This window comes from Bubalus kerabau, chromosome 10 (genome assembly GCF_029407905.1).
Source record: "Bubalus kerabau isolate K-KA32 ecotype Philippines breed swamp buffalo chromosome 10, PCC_UOA_SB_1v2, whole genome shotgun sequence".
Taxonomy (NCBI): domain Eukaryota; kingdom Metazoa; phylum Chordata; class Mammalia; order Artiodactyla; family Bovidae; genus Bubalus; species Bubalus kerabau.
This window is the reverse complement of record NC_073633.1, coordinates 98,141,634-98,162,509: the sequence shown is the minus strand read 5'-3', so window position 1 is coordinate 98,162,509 and position 20,876 is coordinate 98,141,634.

Here is a 20,876-nt window from a genome sequence, read left to right as displayed (position 1 = left end):
GCGATTGCCCCCTTCCGGCTCTGGCTGCCTGTCACCGGAGGGGGAAGGTCTGCAGCCGGCTATCTCTGTTCAGTCCTTTGTTCTGTGCGCGGGCCTGGCGGTGTCTTAGGCTAGGGCTGGCTTTTCGCGTGGTAGATATCCCACAGTCTGGTTTGCTAGCCCAAATTATTTCGCTCAGATAGCGCTCAGGACATTCGGCCTGATTCTTACTCTAAGGGACACAGCCCGCGCCCCGCTTCCCTGCCCAGCCCTCGCTTGCTAATGCCGTGTGCAGGCGTCTGCGCTGCTTCTCCGCTGGGGGAGTTACCGTAGGGCTCACAATCTGCGATTTTTAATTGTTTTTTTTTTTTTTTCCTCCCTTTTATGCTGCCCTCTGTGCTTCCAAAGCTCGGCACAGATTCGGCAGTGAGAAGGTTTCCTGGTGTTTGGAAACTTCTCTCTTTTTAAGACTCCCTTCCCGGACGGAACTCTGTCCCTCCCTCTTTTGTCTCTTTTTTCGTCTTTTATATTTTTTCCTACCTCCTTTCGAAGAGTTGGGCTGCTTTTCTGGGTGCCTGATGTCCTCTGCCGACATTCAGAAGTTGTTTTGTGGAATTTACTCGACGTTTAAATGCTCTTTTGATGAATTTGTGGGGGAGAAAGTGTTCTCCCCATCCTACTCCTCCGCCATCTTGGCTCCTCCTAAAGTCATGTATTGATTTCAGGTTTTTTTTGGCTGTACCGCCTGGCATATGGGATCTTGGTTCCCCGACCAAGGACCGAACTTGCAGCCCTTGCAGTGCAAGTGTAGAATCTTAACCACGGGACTGCCAGGAAAGCCCCCATCTTCTGCCTTCTTCCAGAACAAGCAGGAAAGCAAGCTGGTCAGTGGGAAAACACTCAGTCAGGAAGTAGGTCCTAGGGGGAGGGAGAGGGTACTAACCTTGCAAAGAATCCTCACAGTCCCAGCTGCCAGCACCTGGCATCCTTACAAGATGGCAAAAGCAGGCGGCTGGAGGGTTGGGACTCCAGTCCCATAAGAAGCTGTGTTTGAGGACAGCGCCTCCCACCAGGGAGGGAGAAGCATTTTCCCCAGCACCCTGAGCTTCGGGGGTCCCTAGTCCATCTTCCTTATCTCACTTCCACACAGGGAGCCACTAGCCCCCAACTTTTTCCCCTACAAGACTGTATCATTTCTATCTTATACAGTTGTATTCTCAGAGGCTGACTCAGTACCTGGCATAAAGTAGGAGCTAAAAAAAAAGTTATGTGTTGAATAAATGAAGAATCATCTTCACGGTTTAAATACATAGCCTAGAATTGCCATCAAGATGTTTTACTGTCTCTTAAAAAAACTGTCCTGTGAACACTGTAAGGTGGGAAGCAAGCAGGAAAGCATTTCTTGTCATCTGCCTGTTACGATTTCCTCCCACCCTCCTCCTTTCAGTCAAGCCTTGCTTATACTCTGGGGCTTTGCTCTGTCTCATTAATGTTGATATCTTAGCTGATCTTTCCCCAGCTCTCTGCAGTGGTGGGACTTCTCTTCCACTGCCTAATCACTCTTGCTCTCCATCTTTCAAACTGTCCACCCCAAAACTTTTTCCTCTGTAGCTTCAGGCCAATTTCTGCCTCTTCTGAGACTTAATCATTTTCCTTTTGGCCTGGTCAGCTCAGAGAAGTACACTGAAAAATGCAGAAGGGCTTTAGAAAAATAAAAGAGAAATTCTGTACTGGTCACATTCTTATAACCAGTAGAAGGTTCATTCGTCCCTCATTTCCCCTTTCCCCCGGGAGTCAAGGTCCTCCTGGTGGAAGATTTGATGTCAAGTCACAGGGAGGGGAATGAATAGATCTGCCTGCCGACCAGATCCCAGAGTAAAAGTAGAGCTGAGAAAGCCTGCAATTCCTGCTAAGTACCTACAGTGCTTGCAAAAGACCAGAAGTTTTCTATCAAGGTCACCCTGTCTTTAGATCAATAAGCAAAGAAGATAGCCGATTGTAAGCATCCTCCTGGGTCAAGTTAAGACCACAAGGGAAGCATAAGGAGGTGAGAGGGTTAAGACCTGGAGTTCACAGGCATTTAGATCTCAACTGTTTCTAGATCTAATACCGCAGCATTTAGCTTCCTCAGACTGCACCTGTACTCAGGCTATTTGAGTCTGCAAAAAACTATAAAGCAAACCATCAAAACAGGACTGTGACCATTACCCCAACCCAGGTGCTGCCATTGCTGAGCTGTTTGAGATACCCAGAGGCGGTTGACAATGGAGCTGAGTAGGAAGGCAATCAGATGTGAATGTTTCAGTCAGGGAACAACTTCAGATTGCTCACCCTCTGATTAACTGCTTACAAAAAAAAAAAAAAAATGGAGTTCTAACTTTATATTCCATTCTGCACTCTGAGTCATGATTGCCCTGTAAAATGTCCTTATCAAACATGAGGGGGGAAAATTAATAAGCTCACAGAATGAGTGGAATTACTCCAGCCAAACAAAGAAGGCAAGAAAATAATTTCTCGGCTGTGACCATTAAGGTCAAGACAGGGATTGGAGAACAGATATTGACATGCTTAATGATACTCAAAATGGGGAACCTCGAGAAGAAAGACCAGGCCAGCAAGAAGCAACAGAGAGAAGCAGCACAGAGAGGCAATATAACCAGAAAACAAACCACAACTCTCATTTTTGTCTAAAAAGTCTCTGTTAATAATCTTGGTAAACTGAGAATGGGAAGAAATCATAGCATATGCTGTCGCTACTGTATTTATTCTTGTTTCGCTCTTTCCCAGAAGAACACCAAAGCTTGCACTCTGAGCTCACCTTTGAGAACTGCAACATAAAAAGGCAATTTCAGAACATCAGGGCATGGCTTCTGACATCTGATTGACAGCCTAAATGCATTTTATCTTATCAGCTCCTCTCGCTCTCGCTCGCCTCATTTTTCTTTATTCCCAACTGCAGCCATCCTTTGCTCATCCTCAACCCCTGGATTCCCATCTCGCTCATGGAAGATTTTAAAAGAAAAACACGTCTTTTATTAAAGTCATATACAAAGCATCCCGGTGCCCCTAGGCCCTCAGGCATGTGTACATATTGGTTTGCTCTGTTTAGGAAAAGAAATTGGTGGAATATTTTGTTCCCTATCTGGACACCAAGAAAATTAAACTGAGTATTTTCCTGTCAGTTGCTACACAAGAACCATACAATCAGCCTGGCTTGTTTTATTCTTTGGGCCCTCTGAATGAAAATAGTTTCAAAAGTGTGTTTCATGAATGTTATCCAGATGGATGGAATGACATTGTGATATGAATTAAGATTTAGCTAGTTGAGAAGAGAAATGAAAACTACGACCAAAGTGCTCCAAAAGGAAACGGAAGTCAGGAAATAATGAAGTTATCCAGATTATTCAGAACAGCCAGCAAACTGGAGAGGAGCAAGATGGAAGATAAAGCTTCCTGAATTACCTGTTTTAGCTACATACATCCATCAAATTCAAGAGAAAAGGGAGAGGGAGAGGGGAGGGAGACAAGTAACTGACCATATCAAATTAATTAACTGTGCCTATGAATAGATATATGTATTTTCCTACTCTCTTCTCAAACTGTTAGTCACTCAGTCGTGTCTGACTCTTTTGCAACCCTATAGACTGTAACCTGCCAGGCTCCTCTGTCCATGGAATTCTCCAGGCAAGAATACTGCAGTGGTTAGCCATTTTCTTCTCCAGGGGATCTTCCCGACCCAGGATCAAACCCAGGTCTCCCACATTGCAGACAGATTCTTTACCACTGAGCCACCTGGGGAGCCCCTTCTCAAACTAAGGGTTAGTTTAATTGCACTCTGCCATTGTCATGACTGAATGACAGCAAAGGAAAGCTATATTTTACTCAGTGTGATTAAAACAGATACTGAGCTATTGTTTGCCACTTTATTTCTGGAGATGATGGGAGAAAGAAGCAGCACATCATATGAATGTTAAAGCATAGCTTTGGGAGTCAGACCACAAACACTCAGGTCCCAGCTCTGCCCCGGACTAGATGTGTAAACTTGGACTTTGTAAACTCACCTCTGCAAGTCTCAATTCCCCACGTATAAGATTAGATATCCTACTTTCTCGAGTGTAGTGAGAATTAAATAATCATCCATGAAAGCTTTTTGCAGAGTTCCTGGGGCACATACATGCACACACACACGCACACACACACACTCACCACTCAGTGAGTGTCACCTGCCTTGATGATTATCATTAGTAGCAATTTTCAGTTTAAAAATCTTGAGGAGAATAACATATTGGGGGGCAAACTGAATGAATAGATCATCATTAAAAGAGCAGAACTATCTGTCCTTCTTTACAAAGTGTGCACATTTACTAAAATTTAAGGTTAGAATTTAAGGTATGGGTATGTATAAATCACTATGAACATGTTTTTCATCCATGAATTTGTTGAACAAAGAATTACTTCTAGCATCTACACTGCATACAGAAACATATCACTTTAGCAACATGATCAGGTAAAGGAGATATCCGTGGCACAAAAGGATTTCTTCAGTATGAAGAGGCAAAACAACTAGATAGAGGGCCTAAGATAGAAATGGAGATTTAGTTGGGGGGAGGGGGAAGGAAGGAAAGTGTGGGGTTTTTATAGAAATCATTTCTGAAGGCAATAAGTACTCGCCCAGGTTCCAAAATGTAACCTTTTCTGAATCACACATCGCTGATAGCAAGGGGAGCTTGTGCTTCATGCTGACTTCTATTCTCCCTAAATAGAAATGTTCCTGCTGCAGCGCGCAGCGTAGCAGAAAGAACTCTCTGCCTAATCGCAGAGTAGCCTGTAAGTGTTACCTTTGTTAAAATTCCTCTTTCAACATCATGCAGTTCTTCTATGTCCCCTCAGCCTCTGACTCACATGTTTGTTTGTTTCTTTGTTTAGACAGCGTTTAGGGAACATCACGTGTCAGCGACAGTGCAGAGATCACAGATGGACCACGTTAGCTGGGCTGAGGGAGACTGCAGTCCAAAGGAATACACGAACTTTGGTTATTATGTCTTCCTCTACACAATGTATCTGCTTATTCCTCATTTCTCTCCCTACCAACCCTACCTCCCTCTCTCTTCCTTTTGCTGAAGGCAAAGAAACCAATGCCTAGCTGGTTAGAATGACATTTTTTAATGAAAGCAAGCATATTTTGAATCAGGAGTTCTTCTTTTAGTCAAATATATGAAATTTATTTTTAATGACCTTGATCCATCTAGTTGAACTGTGTAGAAACCATTTGTTTTACTTCATTATTTTCTCCAGGGTTCCATGGAGATGAGGTTGCCAGAGTAATGACCAGTGGATAAGTGAGGAATTCGTGCATTATAGTCAACAAAAACCTTGCAGTTAGCCAACACTTCCAAAGGAGACTGTAACATAAAGCCTGAATATTTAAGCAATGTTTATGGTATTTTTGCAATAGCTTTGGCAACGAAGACTGTCCTTCAAATCCCCATTTGAAAAACTGGTATCTATGTTTAGAATCCTGGAGAAGGAAATGGCAACCCACTCCAGTGTTCTTGCCTGGAGAATCCCATGGATGGGGGAGCCTGGACGGCTACAGTCCATGGGGTCACAAGAGTCAGACATGACTTAGTGACTGAACTACTATTGCTACTTTTGTTTAGAAGAATCCTTTGTCCCAGATCACACACACACACACATTTTTAAACACTAGCATTTAAGGGAAAACAAAGGGAAGTATTACTTCAAACAAGTACAGCTACTAACTCATGACCCCTGAGAAGTTACATGGGCTACACATGTGAACAGATTAGACAATGACTTGAGGACACAGGCAAGGTGGCCATGTGGCTAAACTTCCGAATCTTTTCAAAAGAGACAAACAAAAAATGGACAATACAACTAAAATGTCAAACAACCTCCCCCAAAAGTTTCATAGTTGTAAAAAAAGACATTTTTCTCATTTCAAAACTCTGTAAAATATAATTGGGTGTTTAAAGCGAAAATAGTGATAATAAAAAAAATAGGGCCTATAACTCAAATAGAAGTAAAACATCTGACAGCAGAAGCACAAAGCAGAAAGGATGCTGCTTTAACATTTTGTACACACTTACATAATATTATTTGAAGGTAGATCACATTGTAATGAATCAAAGATGCATACTGTAAATCCTAGAGCAATCACTGAAAACTAAAACAAAAAGGAATACCCAAAAAGCCAAGAGTGGAGATAAAAATCAAGGGACAGAAAATATTTAGTTAATCCACTGAGGACAAGAAAATGGAACAAAAATCAGTGGGACAAATAGAAAGCATACAGCAAAATATACTTTACCTGTCTCCTGAGAAATCTGTATGCAGGTCAAGAATAAACAATTAAAAATGGACATGAAACAAAAGACTGGTTCAAAATTGGGAAAGGAGTACACCAAGGCTGTATATTTTCACCCTGCCTATTTAACTTATATGCAGAGTACATCATGCAAAATGCCAGGCTGGATGAATCACAGCTGAAATGAAGGTTGCCAGGAGAAATATCAACAGTCTAGATAAGCAGATGATACCACTCTAATGACAGAAAGCAAAGAGGAATTTAAGAGCCTCTGGATGAAGGTGAAAGAGGAGGGTGATAAAGATGGCTTAAAACTCAGCATTCAAGAACTAAGATCATAGGATCTACTCCCATCACTTCATGGCAAATTGAAGGGGAAAAAGTAGAGGCAGTGACAGATTTTATTTTCTTGGGCTCCAAAATCACTTCAGACTGTGAATGCAGCCATGAAATTAAGAGACCCTTCCTCCTTGGAAGAATAGCTATGACAAATACAAACAGCATATTAAAAAGCAGAGACATCACTTTGCTGACAAAGATTCATATAGTAAAAGCTATGGTTTTTTCAGTAGTCATGTATGGGTACAAGAGTTGGACCATAAAGAAGGCTGAGCCCTGAAAAATTGATGCTTTTGAATTCTGGTGCCAAAGAAGACTCTTGAGAGTCCTCTGGACTGCAAGGAGATCAAACCAGTCAACCCTAAAGAAAATCAATCCTAAACACTCATTGGAAGGACTGATGCTGAAACTGAAGCTCAAATTCTTTGACCACCTGATGCAAAGAGCTGATTCATTGGAAAAGACCATGAAGGTGGAAAAGATTGAAGGCAGGAGGAGAAGGGGCAACAGAGGATGAGATCATGATGTACTCTGCATAGAAGTTAAATAAGCAGGATGACAATATATGCCTTGACGTACTCCTTTTCCTATTTGGAACCAGTCTGTTGCACCATGTCCAGTTCTAACTGTTGCTTCCTGACCTGCATACAGGTTTCTCAAGAGGCAGGTCAGGTGGTCTGGTATTCCCATCTCTTTCAGAATTTCCCACAGTTTATTGTGATCCACATAGTCAAAGGCTTTGGCATAGTCAATAAAGCAAATATAGATGTTTTTCTGGAACTCTCTTGCTTTTCCCATGATCCAGCAGATGTTGGCAATTTGATCTCTGGTTCCTCTGCCTTTTCTAAAACCAGCTTGAACATCAGGAAGTTCACGGTTCACATATTGCTGAAGCCTGACTTGGAGAATTTTAAGCATTACTTTACTAGCATGTGAGACGAGTGAAATTGTGCAGTAGTTTGAGCATTTTTTGGCATTGCCTTTCTTTGGGATTGGAATGAAAACTGACCTTTTCCAGTCTTGTGGCCACTGCTGAGTTTTCCAAATTTGCTGGCATATTGAGTGCAGCACTTTCAGAGCATCATCATCCAGGATTTGAAATAGCTCAACTGGAATTCTATCACCTCCACTAGCTTTGTTCATAGTGATACTTTCTAAGGCCCACTTGACTTCACATTCCAGGATATCTGGCTCTAGGTAAGGATGAGATAGTTGGATGAAATCACCAACTCAATGGACATGAATCTGAGCAAACTCCAGGAGATGGTGAAAGACAAGGAAGCCTGGTGTACTGCAGTTCACAGGGTCACAAAGAGTCAGACACAACTTAGTGCCTGACAACTAGTCCAGCCACACCAATAAATGGTCTAAGAAAATCAAGAACTGGCTATATTGCTGTATACAAGATATCCACTTTAAATATAAAGACTTAGATAGCTTAAAGGCAAAAGTACCGAAAACATACCATGCAAGCAGTAATAAAAAGCTGATGTGACTGCTCTAATTAAAATGGACAACCAACAGGAATGTACTGTATAGCATATGAAACTCTGCTCAATGTTGTGTGGCAGCCTGGATTGGGGGGTTTGGGGGAGAACAGATACATGTACACGTATGGCTGGTTCCTTCGCTGTTCACCTGAAACTATCACAACATTGTGAACTGGCTACACCCCAATAAAAAATGAAAAGTTTAAAAAAGAAAAGAAAACCCGGCTTTGCGAAAATATGACATCATCAAAAGAAACATAGCTCCAATTAGTTGGGAAACAGTGACATATCTTGACCCTGACCTTGCAGTGTCCAATTAGATGTTGAGTTTTGAGATTCCCATGAAATTTTGAAATATCCCATGGTGTACCATGACAGACTCCCCTCCCTGTCCCCACTCCCCCCGACCCCCAGGACATATCAGCACATAATTTGGAAACGGTGAATTTGGATTCAAATAAACATAATATCACTCTATCAAAAAAAGTTGGTGTAGCTCTACTAATATCAAACAAAGTAGACTTCAGAATGAGTAATATATCAGGGATTAAGAAGAATGTTTTATAATGATGTAAAGAAAACATAAGAATCCTAAATTCTCACATTTTAAACTTACCAAATAACAGAGTTTAAAAATATATGGAAAAAAACTTAGAAAGCTGAAAGGAGATACAGACAAATAATTATACTGTATCAATAACTATACTGTATACTCTTTCTATAACTTGTAAAAGAATAAGGCCAAAAAAAAAAATAAAAATCAATTGGTATACCTAAAAGAAGCAGAAGATATTAAGAAGAGATGGCAAGAATATACAGAAGAACTGTACAAAAAAGATCTTCATGACCCAGATAATCACGATGGTATGATCACTGACCTAGAGCCAGACATCCTGGAATGTGAAGTCAAGTGGGCCTTAGAAAGCATAACTATGAACAAAGCTAGTGGAGGTGATAGAATTCCAGTTGAGCTATTTCAAATCCTGGATGATGATGCTCTGAAAGTGCTGCACTCAATATGCCAGCAAATTTGGAAAACTCAGCAGTGGCCACGGGACTGGAAAAGGTCAGTTTTCATTCCAATCCCAAAGAAAGGCAATGCCAAAAAATGCTCAAACTACCGCACAATTGCACTCATCTCACACGCTAGTAAAGTAATGCTTAAAATTCTCCAAGCCAGGCTTCAGCAGTATGTGAACTGTGAACTTCCTGATGTTCAAGCTGGTTTTAGAAAAGGCAGAGGAACCAGAGATCAAATTGCCAACATCCGCTGGGTCATGGAAAAAGGAAGAGAGTTCCAGAAAAACATCTATATCTGCTTTATTGACTATGCCAAAGCCTTTGACTATGTTTATCACAATAAACTGTGGAAAATTCTGAAAGAGATGGGAATACCAGACCACCTGACCTGCCTCTTGAGAAATTTGTATGCAGGTCAGGAAGCAACAGATAGAACCGGACATGGAACAACAGACTGGTTCCAAATAGGAAAAGGAGTACGTCAAGGCTGTATATTATCACCCTGCTTATTTAACTTATATGCAGAGTATATTATGAGAAACGCTGGGCTGGAAGAAGCACAAGCTGGAATCAAGATTTCCGGGAGAAATATCAATAACCTCAGATATGCAGATGACACCACCGTTATGGCAGAAAGTGAAGAAGAACTAAAGAGCCTCTCGATGAAAGTGAAAGAAGAGAGTGAAAAAGTTGGCTTAAAGCTCAACATTCAGAAAATGAAGATCATGGCATCTGGTCCCATCACTTCTTGGGAAATAGATGGGGAAACAGTGTTAGACTTTATTTTTTGGGGGGAGGGGGGATCCAAAATCACTGCAGATGGTGACTGCAGCCATGAAATTGAAAGACGCTTACTCCTTGGAAGGAAAGTTATGACCAACCTAGATAGCATATTCAAAAGCAGAGACATTACTTTGCCAACAAAGGTCCATCTAGTCAAGGCTATGGTTTTTCCAGTGGTCATGTATGGATGTGAGAGTTGGACTGTGAAGAAGGCTGAGCACCAAAAAATTGATGCTTTTGAACTGTGGTGTTGGAGAAGACTCTTGAGAGTCCCTTGGACCACAAGGAGATCCAACCAGTCCATTCTGAAGGACATCAGCCCTGGGATTTCTTTGGAAGGAATGATGCTAAAGCTGAAACTCCAGTACTTTGGCCACCTCATGCGAAGTGTTGACTCATTGGAAAAGACTCTGATGCTGGGAGGGACTGGGGCAAGAGAAGGGGACGACAGAGGATGAGATGGCTGGATGGCATCACTGACTCGATGGACGTGAGTCTAGGTGAACTCCTGGAATTAGTGATGGACAGGGAGGCCTGGCGTGCTGCGATTCATGGAGTCGCAAAGAGTCGGACACGACAAAGTGACTGATCTGATCTGATCTGATGGAATCAAAGAAGAGAAGAAATCAATGAAATTGACGAGAGATAGAGAGAGAGAATCAATGAATCCAAAGCTGCTCCTTTGAAAATTTCAAAGATTGGTAAATTTTTAGAACAATAAAGAAAAAAAAGTGGGAGCCATAGAGAGAAGACATAAGAAGCATACCTCACCCCCAGGTAAGCATCCTCAAAATGCACATCCAGCAATATTGTAGGATGGCTACGGGGGAGGGACTACTATGTGCCATCTATCTTTCCTCCTTCCAAATGAGAATGCTTGTTGAAATTATTCTGTCTCTACTCCATGCAGATATGCTAAGGGAAATGGTTACTGATAAATCATCTTTCTTGGTGGTACTTTGGGATTGTTTTGGGCTTTTTTGCTTGGTTTTTGCTTCTGCTTATAATTTTCCCAGTCAGGAATCACATGTGAAGCTGATGAAATATGATCACAAAACCCTGGACTTTGAGTCAGTGCTGTGGCTGGATGGAACTTTTGTGGTATCTACTTTGGGAAACAGTAAATGCATTTCCATGTAGAAAGAAAACAGAGTACAACTATGTAGCGTGTATTATTTTCCCCCCAATATTTACTGCCAGCCGTCTCAGTGTATAATCTTCTTCATATAAATATTCCCACAGCAGATGATACATACTAACCTATTGCCACGACTTGCAAAGCCTCCTAAGAGTACATGTCCTTCCAGAAGCCAGCCTATAAGTTGCCTGGTTCATTGGTGAAAGTCACCATATATATCACTCCAACAACTAAGGAAATAGCATTTTTGTGTGGCCTGAAACCCATGAACTTTGGGGAGTTATATTTAAGGCAAGACTATATAATGATATAGTTAGAAATAAAGGTTTATTTAAAACTTAAAAAGAAGTAAAAAGTCATAAATATTAAAAAGCTCACAAAGTCATCAAACATCACACACACACACACACAAACAACCACAGAGTATTTTTTTTTAATTTACTGACCTGATATACATTTATAACAATTTCCTACATTTCTTGCCTACACACTCTTTATCTCTTGATATGATAATAATTTTGTTTTTTTTAAGAAAAGTTTCTTTCTAAAGTGAGAATAAACAACCAAGTCTTTCCTTTACCATGGTTGATCAAAATTTGTGTTTTAACTATAGATAGTTTAGAAAAATTTCTTTAAACCTCACAACTCTTTATTAACAATTTTTATAATGACTAATTATAAATACTTTGGATGTATCACACTTGTTAACATTAACTAATTTGTCACTGATATCCTTGTTTCACTGCCTATCGAGGGTATTATAATGGATCCTTAAACTTGGTGTCATGATAGAGGTAAGTTGGCACATTAGGTCAGAGGAATCCTCCCAGAAGGCATTCCTACACTGGGACAGCTAGTAATTTAACTACACACAAAATGAGGGAAGCTTATATAAATATATTATACTAAATTCAAACTAAATGTGCATTAAACACAGACTCTCTGTGACAAAAATGTTCTTACTGATATACCCTTTGAACTAGCAGTTCCAATTCTAAATATCTATTCCAATATATGGTGACAAAATTACTAAATACTTTGCATACAAGACTATTATTTGTAATATAAAAGACTGTAAATAACTCAGGGCAACTCAAATGTCACTAATAAGAGACTGGTTTAATAACATAAGATATATCCACAAGTGGAATACTATGCAAATGTAATAAGAAATGAAGAAATCTCTACATACTACTATGCAATGATCTCCAACATATGTTAAGAGAAAAGTGCAAGTTGTGGAATAGTAGCAAATTTGGAAAACTCAGCAGTGGCCACAGGACTGGAAAAGGTCAGTTTTCATTCCAATCCCAAAGAAAGGCAATGCCAAAGAATGCTCAAACTACCACACAATTGCACTCATCTCACATGCTAGTAAAGTAATGCTTAAAATTCTCCAAGCCAGGCCTCAGCAATACGTGAAACATGAAATTCCTGATGTTCAAGCTTGTTTTAGAAAAGGCAAAGGAACCAAAGATCAAATTGCCAACATCCGCTGGACCATCAAAAAAGCAAGAGAGTTTCAGAAAAACATGTATTTCTGCTTTATTGACTATGCCAAAGCCTTGGACTCTGTGGATCACAATAAACTGTGGAAAATTCTGAAAGACATGGGAATACCAGACCACCTGACCTGCCTCTTGAGAAACCTGTATGCAGATCAGGAAGCAACAGTTAGAACTGGACATGGAACAACAGACTGGTTCCAAGTAGGAAAAGGAGTACGTCAAGGCTGTATATTGTCACCCTGCTTATTTAAGTTATGCAGAGTACATCATGAGAAACTCTGGGCTGGAGGAAGCACAAGCTGGAATCAAGATTGCCAGAGAAATATCAATAACCTCAGATATGCAGATGACACCACCCTTATGGCAGAAAGTGAAGAAGAACTAAAGAGCCTCTTGATGAATGTGAAAGAGGAGAGTGAAAAAGTTGGCTTAAAGCTCAACATTCAGAAAACGAAGATCATGGCATCCGGTCCCATCACTTCATGGCAAATAGATGGGGAAACAGTGGCTGGCTTTATTTTTTTGGGCTCCAAAATCACTGCAGATGGTGACTGCAGCCATGAAATTAAAAGACGCTTACTCCTTGGAAGGAAAGTCATGACCAACCTAGACAGCATATTTAAAAGCAAAGACATTACTTCGCCAACAAAAGTCCATCTAGTTAAGGCTATGGTTTTACCGGTGGTCATGTATGGATGTGAGAGCTGGACTATAAAGAAAGCTGAGCACTGAAGAATTGATGCTTTTGAACTGTGGTGTTGGAGAAGACTCTTGAGAGTCCCTTGGACTGCAAGGAGATCCAACCACTCCATCCTAAAGGAGATCAGTCCTGGGTGTTCACTGGAAGGACTGATGTTGAAGGTGAAACTCCAATACTTTGGCCACCTGATGTGAAGAGCTGACTCATTTGAAAAGACCCTGATGCTGGGAAAGATTGAGGGCAGGAGAAGAAGGGGACGACAGAGGATGAGATGGTTGGATGGCATCACCAACTCAATGGACATGGGTTTGGAAGGACTCCGGAAGTTGGTGATGGACACGGAGGCCTGACGTGCTGCAGTTCATGGGGTCGCAGAGTCGGACATGACTGAGTGACTGAACTGAACTGAACTCAACTAAACTGATGAATGGAATACCCTTTTCCCTAAGATATGGTGCTAAAAAAGAGATTCCATAACTCTTAGAGCAATGCACTAAAGTTTTTACAGATGAAATGATACCAGGTCTTAGGTTGTCTTTACAATATTTTTATATGGGGGTAGTGGGGGGAAGGAAGAATGAAATGGGTAAAGACGCAGGTAAACATAATCTTTGACCTGCTGCTGCTACTAAGTCACTTCATTCATGTCTGACTCTGTATGACCCCCATAGACGACAGCCCACCAGGCTCCTCTGTCTCTGGGACTCTCTTTCTCCACTGCAGGAAAGTGAAAAGTGAAAGTGAAGTTGCTCAGTCATGTCCGACTCTTAGGGACCCCATGGTCTGCAGCCTACCAGGCTCCTCCGTCCATGAGATTTTCCAGGCAAGAGTACTGGAGTGGGTTGTCATTTCCTTCTCCAAATCTTTGACCTAATATGCTCTTAATAACTACAGATACACTGAAACAAATATATAAACATATGTTTATAAAGATGTGCCCTGTAGCATTGTAGTAACAAAATAAACAAAACTGAAACAACTTAAATTCCATCAGTAGAGTACTGGTTTAATTAATTATGCTACATGTGTACAGCTTCTCGTATCAGGAATGATGTTCTGGTCCAGAATAATAGATGAGTTCTCTAATGAGTTTCATGGGTCATTTCAAATAGCAAGAAGATTTTTAGTTAAGAAACACTTCCTCCATTTTTATTCTCCAGAGAATCATATAGTTTCAGTGATATTCTCCAGAGAGTCATGCCTCATAAATCCATGGATCACAAATTTGCTTACCATAAGCAATCCTAATTCAGGGTGGTTCTACTCCAAACATTCCATAGATAAAGACTCTCCAGCTAAGAAGTATTATTAGCCTGTTGCTCAGCGGTCTAGATACCATGCTGATAAGGAGATAAGGTTGGATCATCTGCTTAGGATTCTTTTCCCTGAGTGTATCCTCCCCAGTAATGAAGAGATAAATGGATCGCAGGTCCCCATACATACGCACATGTTCTTGCATGTGCATGAAACAATTCTGGCATAAATGCAAAGAATTATTTACCATAGTTGCATCTGAGAGATAGCCCTGAGGAATAAAAAGGGTGAAAAGAGAAATGTTTACTTTTGAATGCGTACTCTTCTGCACTTTTGATGTTTTTAGTACCATGAATATTGCCTTTAGGATTTTCAACATATTATTTTTTAATAGTACTTGGAACAAATTAATAGGTAAATAAATCCATAATGGGGTTACTTAAAGAATCTGGAATATATCTGAGGAGAATTCATAATATTTTAAAGAAAAACAACAGCCCTGTCAGGTATCTTTGGGCACCACCAACAGATAGACTTGGGCTTCCCAGGTGGGTCTAGTGGTACAGCACCCGCCTGCCAATGAAGGAGACGTAAGAGACGCAGGCTCACTCCCAGGGGTGGGAAGATCCCGTGGGAAGGAAACAGCATCCCACTCCAGTGTTCTTGCCTGGAGAAACCTATGGACAGAAGAGCCTGGTGGGCTACAGTCCATGGGGTCACAAAAGAGTCAAACACGACTGAGTAACGCTGTCATAAAAAATAGAGAAAATGTTCTGTTTCTCCAGCAAATCCTGGCTATTATAATGGCATATTATATTAAAAGAGCGTTCATGGGCTTTTGAGTCCTAGTCCTTTCAACACGACTTTGAGGAAATTTTCCAACTCTCTGAGCCTCAGTTTCCTTATACATAAAATGAGTAAAGGCTTACCAACCTCATAGAACTGTTGTGAAGATTTAGAGAAATACTATTGAACACAGAGTGTTAAATAAGTTTATGTACAAACAAACAACACAGAATGTGTGTGTGTGTGTGAGCTCAGTTGCTTAGTCATGTTCAAGTCTCTGCAGCCCCATGGACTGTAGTCTGCCAGGCTTCTCTGTCCATGGAATTTTCCAGGCAATACTGGAGCGGGTTGCCATTTTTCTACTCCCAGGGAATCTTCCCAACCCAGGGATTGAACCTGTGCCTCTTGCGTCTCCTGCACTGGCAGGAAGATTCTTTACCACTACTGCCACCTGGGAATCCATTACCACAGAGTGGTTCCTCAGTAAATACTGTTTATGATCTTTAACTGTATTATAGATAAAGCCAGGCAAATAGCACAGCAGTCATTTTCACAGGGCTATCTTAATTACCATGCACTTCCCTGGTGCCTCGGTGGTAAAGAACCCACCTCCCAATGCAGGAGATGCAGGTTCAATCCCTGGGTTGGAAAGATCCCCTTGGTAAGGAAATGGTGACCCACGCCGGTGTTCTCACCCAGGAAATCTCACGGACAGAGGAGCCTGGCGGGCTACAGTCCAAGGGGTCGCAAAAGAGTCAGACACGACTTAGTGATTAAACAACAACAACAATCTTAATTACTATGCTTTGTACAAAGACCAGCAGGCAAGGGAACCAGCTCTGGCCTTCTAACCTCTTGAATTCAGGAGTAAAATTCCATCTAAAGTCCGAAATAAAATTAAATTTGATGAGTTTTCTCGCTATCATTTTTCCTGTATATCAATCACTGCCAAACATCATAACGAACCAGACATTTCAGGACTGACCAAACAAACGCCTGCTGCTGTCAGGGTGCAGGTTCCTGGCACCCAGAGCTCAAACACAGGACCTGTGGCATGCTGGAGAGACCCCCAGACATAGTCACAACTGTCCAAGGTATAGAAATCGGTTACTGGGAGAGCAGAAGAGGTGTGTTTCTCTTCACATACTTCTCTTTTCACTAGACTGACAAAGAGAAAAAAGACCACTTTGCCTACCAAGCAGAGCTTTTGCTAAATAGCACAGTTCACCCTGGTTACCTGCAAGTCTCTCTCATCCCTGCCCTCAAACATTTAGATGGTGGGGCTGGTGGGGGAGAGAGGAGTGGAAGGCAGATGGGGTGGGAATTAAATTCTTTAGCCTAGAGTTTTATTCCCTTGCTGAGAATAAAGACTGAGCTTCCATCAGAGGGGTTGATCCAGGACCCCTTGACATTGAGATTTTTCTCCATTTAAAAAAAACAAGTATTTTGAAATAAAACTCACTTAACAAACACTTGGAAGTAAGAAAGGGGAGGACTGTTTGGGTGGTTTTGTTTTCAAGTGGAATCATTTTTCTGAAGGCTACAGATTCACAAACAATAACTGTCTGTGGAGTACAGTGAATGTATTCATGTCTTCTATACTTTCTCTAACAAAGCTTCTGGAATCTTACACGCCAACTGACCAAAGCATGGCTTCCTTTGCACAACAAACCCTTGACACATAGACCCGGTCATGAGTGTAGCCCCATCTCTATTATTAAAGCTAAATATATTCCCACAGTGAGATTCTTTGCTAAAATCTCTGATGCTACATGTGGGAATTAGAGAGGGGGCAGAGATGTGAGTTCCAGGAATTTTGGAGATGGTATCGGAGGGGGGGGGGGGGCGCAGCTGATAACATAATAACATGATATTGATAACATAATAAAGTCTAGAAAACAGACTTTCAAATGAGGGAAGCATGTGTTCCAATTAATGCTTTTCCAATGCCTCTTTGACAGAAACAACATAAGTGATTTAACCTCTCTATTTCCTCATTTCGCAAGTGGAGGAAAGCACAGTTATGGATTCCGAGGTGGCGCTAATAATAAAGAACCCACCTGACAATGCAGGGGACACAAGAGGCACAGGTTCAACCCCGGGTTGGGAAGATTCCCTGGAAGTAGGAAATGGCAACCTGCTCCAGCTTTCTTGCCTGGAAAATTTCACAGACAGAGAAGCCTGGCAGTCCACGGGGCCACAGAAAGTTGGACACAACTGAGCGACTGAGCACACACGTACACAGTTATATATTGTCTTATGATGATGATTAAATGCATAGAAAGATATTACAGATATGCTCAATAAACAGTATACATTTGGACACACAGTGGAATATTATGCAACCATAAAAAGGAACGAAATCATGGATGGGCTGAGAGATTATTAGCAACATGGATGGGCTAAGAGATGATTAGACTAAGTGAAGGAAACTGTGCATGCATGCTAAGTCACTTCAGTCACGTCTGACTCTTTGCGATCCTATAGACTGATAGCCCACCAGGCTCCTCTGTCCACAGGATTCTCCAGGCAAGAATACTGGAGTGGGTTTCCGTGCCCTCCTTCAGAGGATTTTCCCAATGCAGAGATCAAACCCACATCTCTTACATCTCCTGCATTGACAGGTGGGTTCTTTATCACTAGTACCACCTGGGAAAGCCCAAGACAAATTCCATATGATACCACTTATATGCGGGATCTAAATTAAAAAAAAAAAAAAAGACAAACAACTTATTTAGAGAACAAAAATAGATCCACAGATACAGAAGACAAATTCGTGGTTACCAAAGGGGAAAGGGATGGGGGAGGGATACAATAGGAAGTTAGGATTAAGATGATACACTACTATATATAAAATAAACCAACAAGCACAGGGAAGCATATTCATGTTTTGTAATGAACTATATGGGAAAAGAATCTGAAAGTGAATCACTGTGCTGTGCATGTGAAGCTAACACAACACTGTCAATCAACTACACTTCAATAAGAAAAAAAATTTAAAGGTAGCCAGTATTGACGCTGATATTCTTATTAAATTTTTAAATTAAATACTATTTAAAATAAAATCAAAAGGGCCTACAAACATTAAAACACATACTTAACAGTCTTAGAGATGAAGATGCAATGAAGGACAGAAGGAAAGAAGCCAGCAAGGGAGGGAGATGGGGATTGCAGGAGGGAAGAGGCAGGTTTGGTGATGGAAGGGCACCTCCCTGGAAGTTCTCTACTTGGGCACCGTTACTCTGGGTCTTAGGGGGTGGGGGGGAAAGGCAGCTTTCCTCCAATTATGTCTAGAAATGGCAACTCCCACCTCTATCTCCAGATTTACCTGTGACTGCTCATGCTACCTCTTCCCTTTCCACCAATTTGACCACTCAACTTTGTATAATTTCCTCAACTGGGGGAAGCGATATGTTTTCTTCCTTTGGGAGAATAATTAAGCCCCAAACAATCAATATTTTCACATCTTCCCAACTCCTGCTTCATCACCTGTACTCACAACTCTTGGTTCTCAACTACTACCCCTGATTTCCAAGGAAGTTATGAGCAAAATCACAGAAATCCCTTTTCTCAGCCCCTCTCACCATTAGAAAAGGCTGCCATGAGAAAGAAATGTGGGGGGTGCATCAGATGGGGTGGGGGGGTGGAAGGTGGGAGAGAGACTCAAAAGGGAGGGGCCGTACATGTACTGTGACTGATTTATGTTGATATATGGCAGAAACCAACACAATTCTGTAAAGCAATTCAGTTCAGTTCAGTTGCTCAGTCGTGTCCGATTCTTTTCGACCCCATGAATTGCAGCAGGCCAGGACTCCCTGTTCATCACCGACTCCCAGGGTTTGCTCAAACTCATGTCCATCAACTCGGTGATGCCATCCAGCCATCTCATCCTCTGTCGTCCCCTTCTCCTCCTGCCCCCAATCCCTCCTAACATCAGAGTCTTCTCCAATGAGTCAACTCTTCACATGAGGTGGCCAAAGTTTGGAGTTTCAGCTTCAACATCAGTCTTTCCAATGAACACCCAGGACTGATCTTTTAGGATGGACTGGTTGGATCTCCTTGCAGTCCAAGGGACTCTCAAGAGTCTTCTCCAATACCACAGTTCAAAAGTATCAATTCTTCGATGCTCAGCTTTCTTCACCATCCAACTGTAACATCCATACATGACTACTGGAAAAACCATAGCCTTGACTAGACGGACATTTGTTGGCAAAGTAATGACTCTGCTTTTAAATATGCTATCTAGGTTGATCATAACTTTCCTTCCAAACAGAAAGCGTCTTTTAATTTCATGGCTGCAATCACCATCTGCAGTGATTTTGAGCCACCAAAAATACTCTGAAACTGTTTCCCCATCTATTTGCCATGAAGTGATGGGACCCGATGCCATGATCTTAGTTTTCTGAATGTTGACCTTTAAGCCAACTTTTTCACTCTCCTCCTTCACTTTCATCAAGAAGCTTTTGAGTTCCTCTTCACTTTCTGCCATAACGGTGGTGTCATCTGCATATCTGAGGTTATTGATATTTCTCCCAGCAATCTTGATTCCAGCTTGTGCTTCTTCCAGCCCAGAGTTTCTCATGATGTACTCTGCATAGAAGTTAAATAAGCACGGTGACAATATACAGCCTTGACGAACTCCTTTTCCTATATGGAACCAGTCTGTTGTTCTATGTCCAGTTCTAACTGTTGCTTCCTGATCTGCATATAGGTTTCTCAAGGCAGGTCAGGTAATCTGGTATTCCCATGTCTTTCAGAGTTTTCCACAGTTTATTGTGATCCACACAGTCAAAGGCTTTGGCATAGTCAATAAAGCAGAAATAGATGTTTTTCTGGAACTCTCTTCCTTTTTCCATGATCCAACAGATATTGGCAATTTGATCTCTGGTTCCTCTGCCTTTTCTAAATCCAGCATGAACATCTGGAAGTTCATGGTTCACATATTGCTGAAGCCTGGCTTGGAGAATTTTGAGCATTACTTTACTAGCCTGTGAGATGAGTGCAATTGTGCGGTAGTTTGAGCATTCTTTGGCATTGCCTTTCTTTGGGATTGGAAAGAAAACTGACCTTTTCCAGTCCTGTGGCCACTGCTGAGTTTTCCAACTTCGCTGGCATATTGAGTGCAGCACTTTCACAGCATCATCTTCCAGGATTTGAAATAGCTCACCTGGAATTCCATCACCTCCACTAGCTTTGTTCGTAGTGATGCTTTCTAAGGCCCACTTGACTTCACATTCCAGGATGTCTAGCTCTAGGTGAGTGATCACACCATCGTGATTATCTGGTTCGTGAAGATCTTTTTTGTACAGTTCTTCTGTGTATTCTTACCACCTCTTCTTAATATCTTCTTCTGTTAGGTCCATACCATTTCTGTCCTTTATCGAGCCTATCTTTGCATGAAATGTTCCCTTGGTATTGCTAATTATCTTGAAGAGATCTCTAGTCTTTTCCATTCTGTTGTTTTCCTCTATTTTTTTGCATTGATTGCTGAGGAAGGCTTTCTTATCTCTCCTTGCTATTCTTTGGAACTGTGCATTCAGATGGGAATATC